This window comes from Palaemon carinicauda, chromosome 43 (genome assembly GCF_036898095.1).
Source record: "Palaemon carinicauda isolate YSFRI2023 chromosome 43, ASM3689809v2, whole genome shotgun sequence".
Taxonomy (NCBI): domain Eukaryota; kingdom Metazoa; phylum Arthropoda; class Malacostraca; order Decapoda; family Palaemonidae; genus Palaemon; species Palaemon carinicauda.
Window position 1 is genome coordinate 26512661 of NC_090767.1, and position 20928 is coordinate 26533588.

A 20928-nucleotide genomic window follows, 5' to 3' on the forward strand; every position below is an offset into this window, starting at 1 on the left:
TTTGGATCAATTCATAAGATAGATATGTATATGGTTGTATACCTAGACCGCCGGCAATCAATACTGGCATGCCGGTGGCCGACTCCGAAAGTCGGCCAGCTGTTACTAGGTAAGATGAGGGGTGGGACGTCGGCTGTTTGTCGACGGAAGGCGGCAGCCTCCGGCACACGGAAGGCTGACGTCCTAGAGGGGGGAGGCATCTTATGAAAGAATGTCACCTGAGGTAGTGGCGGCTATCGCCGGCAGTAGAGGCGGCAAGGGACCGGCACCAGGATAGAAAGAGAGAAAGGTAAGGAGGGATGGAAGGGGTAAGATCCCATACCCCTCTGGCATCCCTCCGGAGAGAGTGCACTCATGATAGGAGTGGATACTCCTAGCATCTGGCGGCAGGGAGCCGGCAGTCGGCCGCGTGCCTGGGGTAACCCAAGGGACAGTTAGAGGGCACTCAAGAGGGGGGAATCCCCCGCCGGCTGGACCGCCGCCGGCAACCATCCCCATAGAACGCTATGAAGGGTATGTGTACTAGAGCGGTCAGCTCAGCAGGAGAACAACGTTAGCCCTACCACTCCACCCAAGGGAGGAGCCTTAGGACTAAGGACAGATGAGTGTAGGCAAGCCTACACCAAAGGGATAGGTGGGGAGGGGGAAGAAAGGGGTCTTTCTATAGAGGAGAGACTGTATGAGAACGGCCACCAAGGGAAGGGAGAACGCTCCCTAACCTAGGTTAGGTAGCCCAGAATGAGAACGGTACAGGAGTACCGTCTCAAACTATAATAGGGCAGAGTCAACCCCCAGAGCTTAACCTAGAGAAGGAGGGTTAACTCCTAGGCTAGGAAAGCTTGAAAGACACATCGCAAGTTGCAGGGAGGAAGGAGTGACCCAACCAGGTGCAACTTAGGAAGGGCCGAGCCCTACCTTATTTCTCGGTCACGACCCTAAGGGAGGGTCATTCCCTTAGGGTAGGCAGAGAAGCGATAAATACTCTGTTTGTAGACAATTTTCCCCTATATAGAAGGGGAAGCAAGACTCCCTATCCCCCGCAGGCAGGGGGATAGGGAGCATATAGGGGTTCTTACATTAGGTTAGGATGGAATGATACACAATCAACACAGTCCCCTATATGGTCCCCAAAGGCGAAAACACTTACATCACAGTTAATAGTATGTTTAATAATGCCACAATCTTCATAACTTAACCTAGGAACACTGGTATATATCATGCATGAAAGCAAGCACTAGGCTGTCCAGCCTAGGGGCTAAGCTAGCGATCTAGTATGGGGTCGAACGGCGACCGAGTCTGATGAGCGCTAAAACACGATATAAGTATTTCCTAGCTACGAAGACTAAATAACTAATAATACTAATTAGTTAAAGGACCGGAGAGGGCTGTTCTGGCTAACTAAATAAAGCATGCAACATGAACAGCGACGCCATAAAATGGCGCGTCCGGTATCGGCACAGCTCTGCCACAAAACACAATATTTTACGGCTAGAGCTTATTTAAACAATACTGGGACCTGGTACTCAACTTTCCAGAAGAAGGCGAGGCTGAAGGTAGCGACATAACGGCGATGTAAGCTGATGAAGAAGCACTTAGGGAAAATCCGACTTAAGCAAGGAGCTACAGGCAAAAGGATGAGGAAGGACGTGACGTCATTTAGCAATGGCGCCCGTTTGTTTACGTCTCGAGTACCAAAAGCAGCCACGGATGAGTGTAACTGTGGAACGGCTCCCCAGTTATTCTCCACCTTTCCATATCGAAGTGTTAACTCTATATGGGGTGCAGATAGCTATTTGGCGTGTTAATACATGCGTCCCCTGTTGTTATACGATATCCTAGAGGGAAACCTATAGGGTACTCGCATCAGAAGTTAGAATTCTGTGATAACCTTTAGTTTAATTCTCTGGGAATATCCACTGTAGTTAAATATACCCTAGGAAGCTACTGAAGGAACCTTCCATCAGGACATCATGGATTGAGCCCAAAAATAATAGTTTACAACAGACTGTGGTCTTTCTACATAAGGACAGCCAAAGTTGATGTAGTAAACTAAATAGGGTTTAGTCTCTAAACCTAATCTTACTTGGCCCTGCTGGGAAAAAGGGAGGTAGGTGCACAATATTCTCTCTGGCTTTTGTCATGATAATGTGACTTAGTTTCTAAATGTATTTCCTTATTAAGAAAGTCTGATGCTTAAACTTCGTTGTTTGTAGGTAAACACAAATCATCGTCCTTTGTTGTGAGCATGTTTTTTAGCTAGGTTTGAACTCGGCTGTTGGAATTTTTATCGAGGTGTTGGTAGTTACTGACCTATGATGGGGAAGCAACTGAGTAGCCTTTTTGTTTTCAGCCACCGGAGATTACAGACTAATTCCTGGCGTTTTCATTTAGCTCTTATGATTTTTTTTTTTTTTTTTTTATATGATGGTTTTGTCGAGATCAATGTATGTAAGTATGTTTGTGGAAGATGCAGGATATGCAAATTCCTTTCCGATTATGATAGCTGTGTGATAGTTATCCGCACATTCTTCTGATAATCTGCTTCTGTCCTGCTGGACGGCTTTACTTATGGTGTCCCTTCCCTCGCTATGGTGATGACTGTCAATTCAACTCAGAAAAATTTATTTTCCTTAGGCAATGTGTTGGAGGAAGGAGTTCCTACATCTGTCTTCCTGTGCTAGGATGACCCTTAAAAGAGATATGTGGTTAATCCTAAGAGAACAGTTTGTTTGTTCCTGGTCCTTTGATTGGAGAGATTGATTCAGCCTGAGCTGGAGTCAGTCATTGAAGTTGGATAGCAAACAGTTATCCAGCCATGAAGCCTTCGCTTTTGATATTGCTGCTATTGTGTACACAAGTACAGACAGTGCCTGTCAAATGCATTGATTTTGTTCTTTTCATGAAATGGGAAGCATGAAGTTCATGTTCGCTTGAGGGAGGATAGACGCTGCAACTGGTTTATGGTTAAACTAGCTGTAGATCTACACTTCCTCTGTGCTTCTTGTAGGAGGCATAACTGTTTGCAGGCATCCCTATGTGCTGAGTGTAGGTCATGGCCTCCTGTGCAGTGGCAGGTGTACTTCCTGAAGGGGAAGAAGTGAGCGAAGTGTTTGATGGTGTCGGACTGTGCAACGCCCAAGAAGACCGGAATTCTATAACTGCTGCTCTCTCCTTGAGGGGTGTGACCACTGCTGCCGCCCATGTGCATTCAGCCCTGGATCAATCCCCTATGAATATGTTACATGGGTTGGAGTCCTAAGAGCTACATCAGTGAGCGTTTCTGGTTTCGCTGGTGGGTGGGGAATCCATAGCGTTTGAAGTACTGCTTCTTGAAAGCTCTTTGCCCTTGACTGTGCAGGCCATTTATGATGAGTTTAACCTAAGGAAGCCTTGGGCTTCCTTAAGTCTTTCAGGTTGGCCCTCCATGACTTTATTGAGGGAGTTGGTAGCTAAGGCTACTGCTCCCCTGGTACCCCGTGGGCAATTGCAAGTGTGTCAAATATCCGCAACAATGCCAGGGGTGAAGGGTATGGTGGTTCCCCTACTTTCAGGGAGCTTAGTGGTTGTCCATACATCGAGTAAGGTAGCTCTCTTCCAGGCAGGTAAAGTTCCGGCGTCGGGAGCCACGGTCCCCGTAGGTGGCTGAAAAGGGAAAAAGACCTATCCCCAGAGTTACCACGAGTAGGGAGGCGCCTGTCTTGCCACTTAGAGCATCCAACATCAACGAATGCCCTGGCCTTGTGGGCAGAGGTGGAAGGTATGTTGAAGAATGAGCTTGAAGTCCTTAAAGAGGAGTCTCCAGGCTTTTAGTGTTAGCTTTTCCTGGTGGAGAAGGGTACTGGAGGCTGGTCATCGACCTCTCTCCCCGGAAGAAGTTTGTTCCCCAAACAAAGTTCAGGAAGGAGACAGTACGGTCTGTGCTGTATTCCTTCAGAAAGGGAGATGTTATCCTTTCAGTAGACATGAAGGAATCATACTTTCAAGTGCCTATTCTTCAGCCCTCTCTAAAATATCCCTGCTTCTACCTCTGTTATAGTGTACCAGTCAAGAATTTGTGCTTCGGATTGTGTATGGGTCCCCAGCAGTTCATTTGGGTGTCCTTTTTGGTAGTCACTTGGGCCCATTTGCAATAGATATGCTTGCCTAGGTATCTCGATGATTGGTTGTTCCTGAAAAAGTAGTTTCAGGATCGTAATCAGATCCTCACATTTTGCCATGATCTGGAGATTGAAGTAAACTGGGAGAAGTAGAATCTTATACCCAAGTAGAGGATGTAGTACTTGAGCATGCTGATAGACATGGTAGCAGTGAGAGTCTTTTTAACGGATGATCACATCACTAGGTTCAGGGAGGTTTTGCAACCATTCCTGTCCAAGGCAGAAGTACCAGCTCTCTGCAGGGAATGTCTTGTTCACCTATCCTCATTAGAGAAGCTTGTTCCTCATGGGTATCTCCACCAGAGATCCCTTTAATGGTGTCTGAAGGATCACTGGTTAGCCAACAGGGATTCTCAGTCTATCCTGTTCCAGTGGTCTACTGCTGGCTCAACCAGGAGAACCTAAACAAGGGAGTCCCACTCGACTCTCAGCCTCCAGACTTGCGTGCGTGTGTCTGCACACCGGGTTTTAGATGCAAGCAGTATTCTTGGTATTGCAAGAATTCCAAGAAGGTTTTGGCATCACCACCACCATAGTGGCCTTCATCAACAAGCAATGGGAGATGGTCTCCTGTCCTCTTTATGGGCAAGAGGAATATAATAGCAAGACACACAAGGCTGTCAAAGGCTGATTGTAGAAGCAGAATGGTCCCTACATCCTCTGGAAGCGGAAAGGATCAACCTGTTTGCCCCCTGGCTGAACAGGAAGCTCCCCAAGCTTTGTTCCCCCATTCCGGACCCGTAGGTGTTGTTTTTAGATGCCCTCCAATAACAATGAGATCACTTAGACATGACCTCTTTTCTGCCATTCAGCCTGATCTCAACAGTGTGTTGTCTCCACCAGGACTCTGGGTAACCCTAGTGGCTTCAAGATATCCTCCCATTCTGCTTGCTTTTCTGGTTGAGGTCCTGAGAGGACTACCCCTGTGGCATACACTTCTCTGTCAGCCGCACCTGCAGAGGTAGGCTACCACCAAGTCGTTGAGTCCTTGGCTCTTCACGGGTGGAGGCTATCCAGCTTCTCCTTTGAGTGAAAGGCTTTTTGTGAGGCATTGCACATAAGATGTCTGGTTATCTAGAGGTCCTCTGCATCTGTCTACAATGCTAAGTGGGTCATCTTCTGTGATTGGTGTCGTAGAAGGCATTTGTTCCTACGTTGATACAAGTCGATGTTTAATTGGGTTATTTGCGGGTGAAGCCAGTTATGGCCATTTGCTTGTGGCTGATCATTCACTCGTCTTCTGGCAGCTGAAGCGATAAGATGTCAGTTACTGGATTCCAGTATTTCTTGCTTGTTTAATACGTTTCTCTTTTATGTTTAAAAATGAGTGTGAAAAAAGTGTTTGTTCCGTAACTGGAATACAAGCCACGCTATTTAAAGTGGGTATTACTTTCGGCGTAGCTGAAAGGACGAGCCATTAAAATTTTAACGAGGGTTTACTACCCCACTGCTAGTTATCGAGGGGTAGGGAGGGTAGTTAGCTACCCTCCCCACTCACACACCTGTGTGGTAAGCCCACTTTTACTTTGGAGCGGGTGGTGATCGGACGTGTCCGCTTTCACCCTCGCCTCTTTGACAGCCATTAATGCTTTTGTCTTTTTCTTACTTTTTCTTATACTTGTGATATATATATATATATATATATATATATATATATATATATATATATATATATATATATATATATATATATATATATATATATATATATATATATATATATATATATATATATATATATATAAACATTCTTTATGTTTCTGTATATATTTGTGTATAGAAATGTAGTAAGTTTTCGTTTCAGTGTACGACAACGTCACCGGCTTAGTGCTAGGCCACCTCGGTTCCGTTGTGGGATATGGCCTCTCCCTCTTGGTCCATCAGTTTTTCCTTCGGCTTTTCCGTTAACTCGGCCGCCGTGGGGATCGTCATCGCTGGACTTTCTTCATTCATCTATTATCTTTGCTGTTCCTCCTTTCCTACGGGGAACTTGGATTCTCAGCGAAGGGAATGTGGGAGTTTTTATTGCCTACGGTCTCTCTCTACTAGAGGTCATTCACCCCTTACTACAACTACTACTACGTACTATTACGTAAGCTCCTTTCCCGTTGCGGGTTGGGTTGCTATTCTGTTTATTTGTCTCAATTATTTTTAATGGAATCTAATTGTATTTTTTTGTTAACTTTTCAGCTTCTCTGTGGAGAACACTTCCCTTCAGGGGTCAGTGGTTCTTACTATTTGTGGTCATTCTTAGATGAATTACATAATTAATATTCTGTTATATTTCTGTTTTTGTTACAGTTCTCCGCCCTCCCCCTTCTCCCGTGAATGTCAGTGGGGGAGGAGGGCGCATACTTAATTTTTAATTCTTATTTTTTGCTATTCCCTCGGGGTTACTCTTCGGAGTTCCTCCCTGGGGAATCTCTGTTAAATAATTATTTAATTTTATTTTCCCAGTTTACTATGCAATTTTTCTTCGTCTGACTAAAGAGTGCCAATGAAGCAGAGCTGTCCTGTTTGTGCCTGGGGAGTCTGCTGTCGCTGCCATCCCTCAAAGGACGTCGTCATGGGCGTGTTCCCTTTTCCTAGAAGTTCTCCCGTAACAACTGTCAGCTCTTTAGTTCATCTTAGAATGCAAAGGAGGTTCGCCTCCAGGGGTAGGTAACTTTCCTTCCGAAGGAGGTTCCCTTCCCAGGTGTGAGTTTTTTCCCCTGGAGAGGGGGAACTTCTCATACCTTAATAATTCCTGGATGGGTTTTCCTGGTCCTCGGGCGGTTATGCTCGTGGTGCTGAGCGACCGCACTTGTAACCATGCTCAAGGAGCTGAGCGGTTGCGAGGCTGGGCGCACCTGCAGCTATGCTCAAGGGGCTGAGCAGCCGCAGGTTCAGTCTGGTGATCTCTCTCGTTCGCGAGGGACACCACTCTTAAGGACTCCTCTTCGGAGGATTGCTCCTTATAGGTCAGTTTGCTGATCCAATGGCCCTAAGGGGCGCCATCACCAGTGTCTTCAAGTCTCTTCTACGAAGTGTTCACCTCTCTCGATCGCGAGAGAGGCCACTCATAGAGACTCCTCTTCGGAGGATTGTTCCTGATTAGACCAGCCATCTCCTAGACTTGCCGTCTCCGTTCCTGGCTGCTTACGCTGTGGGCGCCCACGCACCCTGTTATCCAACGGGCACCAGTCCCTTCGGGACAAAAGGGGCTTTCTCACATTGTGAGTAAGTCCCCTAAGCGCCAGGTATCCCCTGCGCGCCAACGTACTCCTGCGCGCTCGCCTGCTGTTCCTGAGACTGCCATCCAGAGACATCCTGTTCCAGGGACTGCGCATCAGCGCACATTGTTGGAGTTTCCTGAGATAGCGCACAGGCGCTCACCAGTGCTTCAGCCTGCGAGTGTCTCCTAGTCTCTTCTATGAAGGGCACCTCTCCCGTTCGCGGGAAAGGTCTCTCATAGAGACCCTTCCTTGGAGTATCAAGCAGATCTTCCAGTGTTGAGCCAGCTGACCTACCGATCTACCAGCTCAACCTTGCACTGCAACGAAGGACTTCGGCTCTGGACTCTGAAGCAGTCCTGCCTACGGTCCTCATCGAGGGATGACCGCCCCTTTTTAAGGACACATCCCAGTTCCTGATCGTCCTGTCAGCTGACCCTGCATCCTAGCGCACTAGCGCGTGCTCGCCGATGATCTTCTTACGCGCGCCAGCGCCGATGATTTTCTTACGCGCGCCAGCGCCGATGATCTTCTTACGCGCGCCAGCGGCGATGATCTTCTTACGCGCGCCAGCGCCGACGATCTTCTTTCGCGCGCAATCGCTGACGATCTTCCTACGCGCGTAAGTGCCGACGATCGTCCGCGCGCGGGCACTGATGGTTTCCCGCGCGCGCTCGCCAATCATCTACGCGCGCGAGCGTCGACGATCTTCTTAAGCGCACAAGCGCTGACGATCTTCAAGCGCCGACGACCTTCAAGCGCCAACGATCTTCTTACACGCGCAAGTGCCAACGATCTTCTTACGCGCGCAAGCGCCGACGATCTTACACGCGCAAGCGCCAACGATCTTCTTACACGCGCAAGTGCCAACGATCTTCTTATGCGCGCAAGCGCCGACGATCTTACACGCGCAAGCGCCAACGATCTTCTTCGCGCGCCAACAAACTCCTACGCGATGCAGCACGCTCCAACATTCTGGTCCACACTGGCTCTTCATTCTGATTCTGCACATCAATATGATTCCTGCTCACTCTATGAAGTCTCGCGCGCGAGCATGCGAGCATTTTCAGCAGTCTCCCGTGCGCGAGCCCAGGGTATTCCCGTGCGCCCGCATCAGCGCTTCGACAGTCTCTTACGTGCGACCCCCGGGTATTCCCCATCACGCGAGCGCCAGCGCGCTCCCTAGCGCAATCACCAATACCCTCCCCCGCGCGAGGCTGCCGGACGTCGCGCGGTAAGGGCGCCATCGCCACATTCCCCCCCCCCCCTCCCCTCCCCTCCCCTCCCCTCCCCTCCCCTCCCCTCCCCTCCCCTCCCCTCCCCTCCCCTCCCCAAGCACAGAACAGCGCGCTTGCCGGTGGGGGGAAGGTTCCAGAAAGGCCCAGGGACATGCCTTCCTTATCTTTTTACAGGTGATTTCCCCTCCAGAGGGAGTGTCTGACAGTGCAACCGTCAGCTGGCAGCCTGGTTTGGGACTCTAATCAGAGCGGTAGCACAGGCTTTTAAGCTGTTCTCTCTGAGTTGAGCCACAAATCCTTGGCTACATCCACTCCCCCGATGAGGAAAAGAGGTGTTTCGGACGAGGTAACTTCTACGAGGTCGTAGCTGTCTCCTCGTAAGTCTTCGAGGCAGGCACTCTCCCCCCCTGACTTTTCTCCCTCATCTTGGGACAAAGTTTTCCCGCCCTCAGAAGAGTCACGGGAGGTGAGACGTTCCCCAATCCCACCTGCGCGGTAAAGTCTTCTCGAATAGGGGTGGAGAAGAGCCTGCCTCCGTCTTGATTGGAGTCCTGCATCCCTCCCGGGAGGGAGTCAAAGGACTCCAAGACAGTAACGGGAGTCCCCTAGCACCAAAATCTACAGGCTCAGACATTCTTTCGCTATGAGAACGAACCTGTTTGAGCTTAAGGACGTAAAGCAGGCGGCTGAGAGGTGTAGGAAGTCACTAAGACTCCCTCCTATATGGGGCTTTGACATTCAAGTCCTATAAACCTCCAGCACCTCAGCAACCACGTCCCACCAAAACAACGGCAGCTAAGACAGTGGGGTCTAAGCCCTTTCCGGTCAAGGACAAGAAAGGCAATTAGTCCCTCAGGGAAGGGAAGAATCCTAGAAGGAGCAGCCGAGGCCGCAAACGCTAGGATTGCCAGTTTCCCTGCATGTCCGCCAGTGGCGGGATACCTACAAGGTTGCGCAGATAGGTTGCGGCAACTCAAGGCCGTTTCCTGGACGATTTCTATAATCAGTCAGGGATATCGCGTCCTGTTCACAACACCTCTACCTCCCCTGAGGACGAATCCGGTGTCATTTAATACCCTTGTCATGGGATCAGCAAGGCGGCGAACTCTGTGGGCAGAGGTCCAGATTAAAGCATACTTTGGTCAGCATGGAGACCGCAGACACAGTCAGTCTTGCAGTATACCGCAAGACTTCTTGTGTATTCTGGACCTGAAGGCCGTGTACTTCCAGATCCCAGTCCATCCGTCTTCAAGAAAGTACTTAGGATTCAGCATAGACTACAAGGAGTACTAGTTCAAGGTGCCGTGTTTCGGTCTCTCCACAGCACCACATGGTTTCACCGGACTGTTCACCCTAATTTCATCATGGGCTCTCAGGATCGGCTTCTGTCTCCTCCATTATCTGGATGATTGCCTGATCCTAGCAGACTCGGAGTCATTCCCTCTTTGACACCAAGACAAACTTCTACGACTTTGCCAGGATCAAAGGATCATGGTAAGTCTCGAGAAGTCCGCTCTGCTGCCCAATCAATGACTGGTTCACCTAGGCATGATTATAGACACCAATCTCCATAACGCCTTCCCATCAGACGACAGGATAGCAAGGCTGAAAAGAGTCGCAAGCCCTTTCCTCAGACGAGAAGAGCTTCCAACCCAATCGTGGTTACGTCTCCTCGGTCACCTTTCACCCTTAGGTCGTCTAGTTCTCAACGGTTGCCTCAGGATGAGGTCTCTCCAGGGGCAACTCAGGTCCTGGTGGAATCAAGGCTGCGATTCCCCGGACACCATGATCCCTATGGATCCTGCGGAACGGACGAATCGCCAGTGGTGGGTGACAAGCGAGAACCTACGAAGGAAAAGGGATCTTCTCGTTCCTTCCTCCGGTTTGGATGCTGTTTTCGGACACCTCAAAGGAAGGGGGGGGGGGCCACGTTCTGTACCACAGGACCTCAGGCCTGTGGTCAGAATCAGAAAGGTGCCTCCATATAAATCTGCTAGAGATGAAGGCCGTTTTCCTGGCCCTTCAACAGTTCCAACAAGGACCTGGCGAATCACTCTGTGGTATGATGAGCTACTTCACCACAGTAGTGGCTTACATCAACAAGCAAGGAGGTACCTTTTCAAGCAGCTATCCCATCTCTCAGTAGAGGTACTAAGATAGACCGAAGTCCACTCGATTCCTCTATCGGCTCGCTTCATCCCAGACAAAGGGAATGTACTCGCCGACGGTCGAAGCAGAGCTTCTCAGATAATGAGTACCGGGTGGTCCTCGGATCTTCCAGTAGCCAACAATGTCCTGACTTTGTGGGGTTACCCGACTGTGGATCTGTTCGCTACAGTGCTGACCTTCAAGCTCCCGCTGTATTGCCCCCCCAGTCCCAGATCCCAAGGCACTCTGGCAAGATGAATCCCAACAACGGTGGGACAACATCGACGTGTAAGCTTTTCCCTCATTCTGTCTGATGAGGAGGATGCTCAACAAGACCAGAATATTGGTCAATCTCTCGATGACCCTTTTGTGGCTCATCACGCGGATTGGTTTCCGGACCTTCCGCAATTCCTAACGGAACTTCCGAGAGAACTCCCTCTACGGCACAACCTACTCAAAAAACCACATGCCAACATCTTTCACAAAGCCGTAGCTTCGCTTCGACTTTAAGCCTGGAGACTATCCAGCATCTCCTCGCTGAGAGGATTGTTGCAACGAGTTGCGAACGGGATTTCTGGACACCTGCGTAGATCATCCGCTGGGGTCTTCCAGGCAAAGTGGCGAGTTCCTGTGGTTGGAGTCGTAAGAGGTATCTCTCCACTCGATACCACTATTCCAGCAATAGCGGAGTTCTTCGTATATTTGCGGGAAGAATGCGCCTTTCAGTCTCGGCAATGAAAGGCTATCGCTCAGCCTTAAGTCTAGCCTTCAGGCTCAAAGGAGTGGATATTTCTCCCTCGCTGGAACTTTCCCTACTCAGACGAAGATATGATCTTACCTGCCCTCAGTCGGAAGTGAGACCTCCTCCATGGAATATGGTTCGAGTTCTCGGGTCTCTTAAGAGACCTCCCTACGAACCATTTCGCCAGGCTTCAGATCGCCACCTAACTTGGAAGGCGGTGTTCCTACTAGCATTGGCCTCGGCCAACCGAGTCAGTGAACTTCATGGTCTCTCGTCGACATCGCCCATGCAAGGGGATGAGGGGAGGTAACGTTCATATTCATCTCTGAGTTTGTGGCTAAGACACAGAATCCGGGAGTGCCGGATCTTTGATTCGACTCTTTCCGGATTTCGAGTCTTCGTTCTGTAACAGATGACCCAGACCTTCCCCTACTGTGTCCAGTAAGGAGTCCGAGGTTATATCTCAAAGAACGGCTGCATTTGTCCCCAAGTGCAAGCTTTGTTTGTGAGCACTGGGAGAACAAAGAGGAGGGTCACCAAGAATACCATCTCTGCATGGATTTGTAGGGTGATCCATCTGTCCCTGAATCCTGACTCTCCTCCTTCATGTCGCCTTAGAGCGCATGATGTCAGGGGCATAGCTACGCCCCTGGCCTTCCAGAAGAACTTCCCAGCGACACAGGTTCTATAAGCAGGAGTGTGAAACCGTCAGACGACCTTCACAGCCCACTACCTGCAAGACGTGACCCACTGGAGGCTCGATATGTTCTCTATCGGCTCTGTGGTGGCTGCACAACAGCTGGTTTAAACCTCAGGCTCCTTAATGGACAAGTAGCAGAGGGTTGAGGGCATTATTACCCGGTTTTAGTCTGCATGAAAGAAAAGTTATGTCCGGCCCATATTCTTTTCTTCATCCTCCCTTCTCTTGGGGAAAGCAGCATCCTAGGTTCTCTGCACAGCTGCCCTCAAACCACCGCGAGTAAACCATGTTTCCTTGTTTTTCCTAGTATTAAGTTAATACTGTCACGTCCCCATACCCTGACGAGGTGGTATTGGGAAAGTCATAGCCTAAAGTTTTCCATCTAAAGAACTTCAGATCAACTTCCTTGGACGAGTCACACATAATCCTTCACACACAGCTTATGTAGGCCGCAGCCCTGGCATAGCAAGGTGTGAGCGAGGTGCAGGGACTCTTTATTGTTGAGTGCTGACACACTCGGATAATGAATCCCCGGGTAAAGCCAAAAGCCAGTATGGCTGGGACTTATTCCACCCTTCCTAAGGATTAAGTCACCCAATGTAAATAGCGGGGTTTGTATTTCGGTTACGGAACAAATGACAAATTCGGAGATAATTTGTATTTTTCCTAACCATACAAACCTTAGCTATTTACACATATTTGCCCGCCAGCCCTGTCCCCCGTGAAGCCCTACCTCTAAGCAAAGTGAATCAGTTCACCGGTGTGTGAGGGAGAGGGGTAGCTAGCTACCCCTCCCCTACCCCCTTGCTAACTAGCGAGGGGATAGTTAACCCTCGTTAAAAATCTAATGGCTCGCCATTTCAGCTACGCCGAAATTAATACCCTATGTAAATAGCTAAGGTTTGTATGGTTAGGAAAAATACAAATTATCTTCGAATTTGTCATATTGTTAGGAAAAATACAAACTACTTGGAAATTTTTTCATATTTATCATGTCCCCGTTCTTCAAACAAGTTGGAGTCGGGCAATGTATAGATTATGAATGGGCTCACCCCTACTGCGTACTTATCTATTCACCTCCCATTGACATCTTTTACTCCTTCCAGCACTGATTGCCCAGGCTGTCATCCTACGAGGAAAACGAGGTGTCAGGCTGTCTCTTGAGCAGCTCCTATGAAGCACATGAGGTCATCCTGGGACAGTAGCCAGCCAGTTGGTTTGAGGTTCTCAGCCCACCTTAAGGTGAGTCTCCTATGTGAAGAACTGAAGGTTTGTATGTTGCACTGGAACAAATGACAATGGTTCCGTGACTGGAATACAAACCAACGCTATTTATGGGGGATTTTTGGGCTCAAGCCATGTCGTCCTGATGGAAGGTTCCTAATAGCAGCTTCCAAAGGGACATATGTACTACAGTGATATTCCCAGAGAATTTACGTTTAGGTCTCCGGAATTCTAACTCCTGGCGCGAATATCCTTGAAATTTCTCTCAAGGATATTGCATAATATCAGGGATGTATATCTTGATATGACACATGCGATCTTCACCCTGAATAGCGTTTTCGCTTTGAGGGGGAAGAGTAGCAATTTTGGAAGGGGAGCTGTTATCAAGGTTACCCTACTTCCCATACTACTATTGAGTATCAAGATGGCGGACATTCCTAATTCTGTAGCGAATTTGCACGGTGGTGTTTCCTGTTGATCTAACTTTTTCGATCGATTCTGCAAGGATTATTATGCAATCTCCAGCTTCTTTCGCCTCTGGAAAGTTGAGTTGATTCTTTACAATGTGTATATTTTAGCTCCTGTTTCACATTGAAATTAGAGTAATTTATTGTGATTAGGAGCTAGGCCTGTTACCAGAGGCGCCATGGGCGCTGTCGTTCGTTAGGCATGTGTTATTTAGTTAGTAGAACGGCATTCCCGGTTGAAATAGCATTAATTAATTAATTATGAAAGTTATTTAGGTGCACTGCCCCCTGTGGCCGCGGGGGCATAAATCAATTAGAATAGCGCCAACGTTATCCCTGCGTGTCGTAAGAGGCGACTAAAAGGGACGGGACGAGGGGGCTGGGAACTCCCTCTCCTGTATAAAAAATCCTGTGAGACAGCAACAAAGAGATGGAGCTAGGGGGAGAGTGACTGCTCCCCGCACTCTAGTTTTGGGGTGTTTGAATGTACGTGGATGTAGTACGATAGAGAGTAAAAGATGTAAGATTGGAAGTATGTTTAGAAGTAGAAGGATGGATGTATTGGCCTTGTGTGAGACAAAGATGAAAGGAAAGGGTGAAGTGATGTTTGGTGAAATGTCTGGTAGAGTGTCTGGGATTGAAAGGGGAAGAGCGAGAGAGGGTGTGGCTTTATTGCTGAGTGAATGGATGACAGGTAAAGTAGTGGAATGGAAGGAGATATCATCTAGGTTAATGTGGGTAAGGGTTAGGTTGGGTAGGGAATGTTGGGCGTTTGTCAGTGCGTATGGGCCAGGTAGTGAGAAAAGTGAAGAAGAGCGGAATGAGTTCTGGAATGAATTAACTAGGTGTGTAGAAGGACTGGGTAGAAGGAATTATGTAGTTGTTATGGGTGACTTAAATGCTAGACTGGGCGCTGGAGAGGTAGAAGGTGTCATTGGGAAGTATGGCGTACCAGGTGAAAATGAGAGTGGTGAGAGACTGGTAGATATGTGTGTTGAACAAGAGATGGTAATAAGTGCTAGCTTTTTTAAAAAGAAAGATAAAAATAAGTATACATGGGTAAGAGTGGCAAATGGAAGAGTAGTAGAAAGAGCATTAATGGATTATGTGTTGATAACTAAAAGAATGTTTGGAAGATTGAAAGACGTGCACGTGTTTAGGGGTATGGCTAACGGTATGTCTGATCATTTTTTGGTGGAAGGAAAATTGGTTGTAGCAAAAGAGTGGGTGAATAGAGTAGGTGGATGTAAAAGGGAGTTAGTGAGGGTTGAAGAGCTAATAAAACCGGGGGTAAAAAGTAAATATCAGGAAAGGTTGAAAATGGCATATGACGAGGTGAGAGTAAGAGAAACTGGTAATTTAGAGGAGGAGTGGAAGTTAGCAAAAGAAAATTTTGTTGGGATTGCAAGTGATGTATGTGGCAAGAAGGTTGTTGGAGGCAGCATGAGGAAGGGCAGTGAATGGTGGAATGAAGGAGTGAAGGTAAAAGTGGAAGAGAAAAAGAGGGCTTTTGAAGAATGGCTGCAGAGTAATAGTATAGAGAAGTATGAAAAATATAAAGAGAAAAATGTGGAAGTAAAGCGCAAGGTACGTGAGGCAAAGAGGGCAGCTGACCTGAGGTGGGGTCAGGGACTGAGTCAGTCATATGAAGAGAATAAGAAGTTTTGGAAAGAAGTGAAGAGAGTAAGGAAGGCCGGTGCAAGAATTGAAGAGACAGTGAAAGATGGAAATGGAAGGTTGTTAAAAGGAGAGGAGGCAAGGAAAAGGTGGGCGGAATATTTTGAAAGTTTGCTGAATGTTTAGGATGATAGGGAGGCAGATATAACTGCTGTTCCAGGTGTTGAGGTGCCAGTGATGGGAGATGAGAATGAGAGAGAGATTACAATAGAGGAAGTGAGGAGAGCACTAGATGAAACGAGAGTAGGAAAAGCATCTGGTATGGATGGTGTGAAAGCTGAGATGTTGAAGGAAGGGGGTGTGACTGTACTTGAATGGTTGGTGAGATTGTTTAATGTGTGTTTTGTGTTGTCATTGGTACCAGTAGATTGGGTCTGTGCATGTATTGTACCACTATATAAGGGTAAGGGAGATGTGCATGAGTGTTGTAATTCAAGAGGTATTAGTTTGTTGAGTGTAGTTGGAAAAGCGTATGGTAGAGTACTGATTAATAGGATTAAGGATAAAACAGAGAATGCAATCTTGGAAGTACAGGGTGGTTTTAGAAGAGGTAGGGGTTGTATGAATCAGATTTTTACAGTTAGGCAGATATGCGAGAAATATTTAGCAAAAGGTAAGGAGGTGTATGTTGCGTTTATGGATCTGGAGAAAGCATATGATAGAGTTGATAGGGAAGCAATGTGGAATGTAATGAGGTTATATGGAGTTGGTGGAAGGTTGTTGCAAGCAGTGAAAAGTTTCTACAAAGGTAGTAAAGCATGTGTTAGAATAGGAAATGAAGTGAGCGATTGGTTTCCGGTGAGAGTGGGGCTGAGACAGGGATGTGTGATGTCGCCGTGGTTGTTTAACTTGTATGTTGATGGAGTGGTGAGAGAGGTGAATGCTCGAGTGCTTGGACGAGGATTAAAACTGGTAGGCGAGAATGATCATGAATGGGAGGTAAATCAGTTGTTGTTTGCGGATGATACTGTACTGGTAGCAGACACAAGAGAAGCTTGACCGACTAGTGACAGAATTTGGAAGGGTGTGTGAGAGAAGGAAGTTGAGAGTTAATGTGGGTGAGAGTAAGGTTATGAGATGTACGAGAAGGGAAGGTGGTGCAAGGTTGAATGTCATGTTGAATGGAGAGTTACTTGAGGAGGTGGATCAGTTTAAGTACTTGGGGTCTGTTGTTGCAGCAAATGGTGGAGTGGAAGCAGATGTACGTCAGAGAGTGAATGAAGGTTGCAAAGTGTTGGGGGCAGTTAAGGGAGTAGTAAAAAATAGAGGGTTGGGCATGAATGTAAAGAGAGTTCTATATGAGAAAGTGATTGTACCAACTGTGATGTATGGATCGGAGTTGTGGGGAATGAAAGTGATGGAGAGACAGAAATTGAATGTGTTTGAGATGAAGTGTGTGAGGAGTATGGCTGGTGTATCTCGAGTAGATAGGGTTAGGAACGAAGTGGTGAGGGTGAGAACGGGTGTAAGAAATGAGTTAGCGGCTAGAGTGGATATGAATGTGTTGACGTGGTTTGGCCATGTTGAGAGAATGGAAAATGGCTGTCTGCTAAAGAAGGTGATGAATGCAAGAGTTGATGGGAGAAGTACAAGAGGAAGGCCAAGGTTTGGGTGGATGGATGGTGTGAAGAAAGCTCTGGGTGATAGGAGGATAGATGTGAGAGAGGCAAAAGAGCGTGCGAGAAATAGGAATGAATGGCGAGCGATTGTGACGCAGTTCCGGTAGGCCCTGCTGCTTCCTCCGGTGCCTTAGATGACCGCGGAGGTAGCAGCAGTAGGGGACTCAGCAGTATGAAGCTTCATCTGTGGTGGAAATGTGGGAGGTTGGGCTGTGGCACCCTAGCAGTACCAGCTGAACTCGGCTGAGTCCCTGGTTAGGCTGGAGGAACGTAGAGAGTAGAGGTCCCCTTTTTTGTTTTGTTTCTTGTTGTTGTCGGCTACCCCCCAAAGTTGGGGGAAGTGCCTTTGGTATATGGATGGGACTACCACTCTCCGGTTCTGCAGCGCTCTCCTGTGCATTGGTGCTCTCTAACTTGCCAATACTCTCCTGAGCGCCTGCTTTCTCCAGCTTGGCAGCACAATCCTGCTCACTTGCCAGCTTTGATCTAGCACTCTTTTGCTCGCGGGTGCTCTCCAGCGCACCAGTACTCTCGTGCACCAGCACTCTCCAGCGTGCCAGCGATTCAGCTCTCTCCAGCACGATTGCACTCACCAGCACATCAGGGCTCTGTTGTTTGCTAGTTGTCTCCTGTGCGTCAACGATCTCCAGCTTGCCTGTGCTCTCCTGCTTCACAGCGCTCTCCAGCTCGCCAGCACTGTCCTGCACGTCAACGCTTTCCAGCTCGGCAGAACTGTCTTGCACGCCAGGACTCTCCAGCGCGTCAGCACTTTCCAACGTGTCAGTACTCCTCAGTGGGTCCACTTTCTCCTGCGCATCAGCGTTTGCCAGCTCGCCAGCATGCCAGCACTTGCCAGTACAACAGCACTCGCCAGAACATCAGTGCTCTCCAGCTCGCCAGCACTCTCCTACACGCCAACGCTCTCCAGTTCTCCAGTGTTCTTCAGCACGCCAGCTCTCTCTAGCGCAGCAGCACTCTCCTGCGTGCCAGCGCTCTCCAGCCCGTCAGTGCTCCCCAGTGTGTCCACACACTCCAGCATATCATTGTTGCAGGGGTTTGCAGACTGTGGCCAGATATAGCACGCAGACCGCCTAGTGTCCGAATGCCGACCACACTCCAACGTTCACTACACAAAAAGGTAAAACAGTGGAATAATCATAAATCTGGGTAAAAGGTAAACAATCAAGGATGAACTGGGCACTGGGCACCACCCCTTGATTTTATACTGGGCAAAGGGACCCAGCTCGAACATTACTTCCCTCTTATCTTCCCTATAAATAGCTAAAGGTGTGTATCGTTAGGAAAAATAAGAATTCTCTCCGATTTTGTCATGTCATTATTACTTGAAATTAAGAAACACCTACTAAAATAAAAAAAAAAAACACTGGGTTCTTCTTTATTTAAAATACATTACCTAGCACATCCAAGAGAGGGATGGTAAACTCTAGAAAAGAGGAGAAATTCTAAGGTTGTAGCTGGGTCCCCTTGCCCAGTATAAAATCAAGGGGTGATGCCCAGTGCCCAGTTCTCTGGGCATGTTTTTGTTTAGTGGAAAGGTGGATTGTGGTCGGCATTTGGACACTAGGCAGTCTGCGTGTTATGTCTGTCCGTAGTCTGCAAACTGCTACAGCTGCTGCACGGGGCCTATCCTTGGCAATCTCTGTGATTCATTGAGGGTATTGCATCCCTTTCACTCAATCTCTCCCTCTATTGACTCAGAATCCAGTTCCATTGAGCTCCAATGTGAAGGGATCTGTAAAGGAGCTGTCAAAATCCAGGCTATGTCGGAGAAGGGCGCTCTCCAGGAGGTCGTCGATGTGTCCATATGATTCTTCAGTCGACTCTTTCTTGTGAAAAAGGCGTCTGGAGGGTGGGGGTCTGTCATTGACCTCTCGGCTCTGAACACGTTTGTTCTACAAACTCCGGTCAGCATAAAGACAGTCAGACAAGTGGTAAGACTTCAAGACTTCTCGTGCACACTGGATCTCAAGGGCGCATGCTTTCAGATCCCAGTCCATCCAACTTCATGGAAATATCTAAGGATCTTACACGACAACAGGTAATACCAGTTCAAGGAGCTGTGCTTTGGTCTTTCAACAGCCCCTCAGGTCTTCATGTTAACCTGGGCCCACAGGATTGGCATCTGCCTCCTAAGATACCTGGACGACTAGCTGATACTAGCAGACTTGATAGCAACTGTTCAACACTGAGATAGACTCCTTGTCTTTTGCCAAGATCTGGAGATCGTGGTAAATCTTGAGAAGTCATCCCTGCTTCCCTTTCAAAGATTGGTTTACCTGGAAATGATCATCGGCACCAGTCTGCAGAAAGTCTTCCCATCAGACTACAAAATCCAGAGGCTGAGGAAAGTGGTAGGCCCATTCCTAGGTCCCCTGTCATCCCTGGTCTATCTAGTTGTGAACATCCGCCTCTGGATTCGATCTCTTCAGTGCAGCAAATCCAGGTGGGTTTAAGACGAGGACTTCCTGGATATGCTGGTTCCCGTGGTACCCGAGCAGCTGAAGGACTTGAGGTGGTGGGTAGCAGACGAGAATCTCCGCCAAGGGGTCGACCTTCTCGTTCTTTCCCCAGAGTTGATGCTCTTTTCAGATGCGTCAAAAGGAGGTGGTGTCCCACATACTACACCACTTGGCCTCTGGGCTCTGGTTAGAGTCCAAAAGGTACCAGCATATAAATCTCGTAGATATGAGGGCAACCTTTCTAGGCATACAGCAGTTCCATCATTTACTGGTGGGTCATTCTGTGGTGTTGATGACTGACAACATGGCGGTCGTGGCTTAGGTGAACAAGCAAGGCAGTACCTTTAGGCAGCACCTTTGCCATCTAGGAGTGGAGGTGCTAAGATGGGCAGAAGACAACTCATTGTTCCTATCAGCCTGCTTCATTCCAGGCTGGAGGAGTGTGCTTGCAGACAATCTAAGCAGAGTGACTCGGATGATGGGCTTCGAGTGGTCTTTGAATGATCTAGTAGCCAACAGTCCTGACTTTGTGAGGTTCTCCAACTGTGGATCTGTTCGCGATATCCCTGAACAATAGGCTCCCTCCCTACTGCTCCCCAGTTCTGGTTCCTCAGGCTTTCTGGAAAAATGCATTCCAGCAACGGTGAGACAACATCGACGTTTACACCTTTCCCCTGTTCTATCTGATGAGAAGGGTTCTCAAAAAGACCATATCATCTAAGAACCTGTCAATGACCCTCATAGCTCCGCTATATCATCACGCCAAATGGTTCCTGGACCTTCTTCATATCCTGACGAAGGTTCCGAGAGAGTTCCCTCAACTTCACAATTTACTCAGACAACCACATATGAACATCATTCACAAAGCCGTAGTATCCCTGTGACTTCACGCCTAGAGATTATCCAGCATCTCCTTCCTCAGAGAGGCTTTTTGCAACAGGTTGTGAAAAGGATGTCTGGATACCTGCGAAGGTCTTCCGCTTCAGTCTACCAGGCCAAGTGGACTTTCATCTGTGGTTGGTATCATGGAAAGGGGTATCTCCCCCCTTGATGCCACTATTCCAGCAATAGTGGAGTTCCTCGTTTACCTTCGGGAAGAAAAACTCCTCTCGGTCTCGGCGGTGAAAGGCTACTTCTCAGTAAGGCTGAAAGTAGTCAATATTTCCTCTTCGTTGGAATTTTCTCTCCTCATACAGAGTTTCGAGCTTATCTGCCCTCAGTGGGAAGTTATACCACATAGATGGAACGTGTTTCTTGTCTTCCG

The 20928-nt window shown here is 48.1% G+C and overlaps 1 long non-coding RNA gene across 1 annotated transcript in view; it reads left to right on the forward strand.

Moving 5' to 3' along the window:
* Positions 1-20928, forward strand: part of LOC137633549 (uncharacterized) — a 55176-nt gene that overhangs the window by 13064 nt on the left and 21184 nt on the right. Inside the window, exon 2 of the long non-coding RNA XR_011042267.1 lies at positions 13304-13439. This is a non-coding gene — a long non-coding RNA (uncharacterized lncRNA). The remainder of the gene's footprint in view (positions 1-13303; positions 13440-20928) is intronic.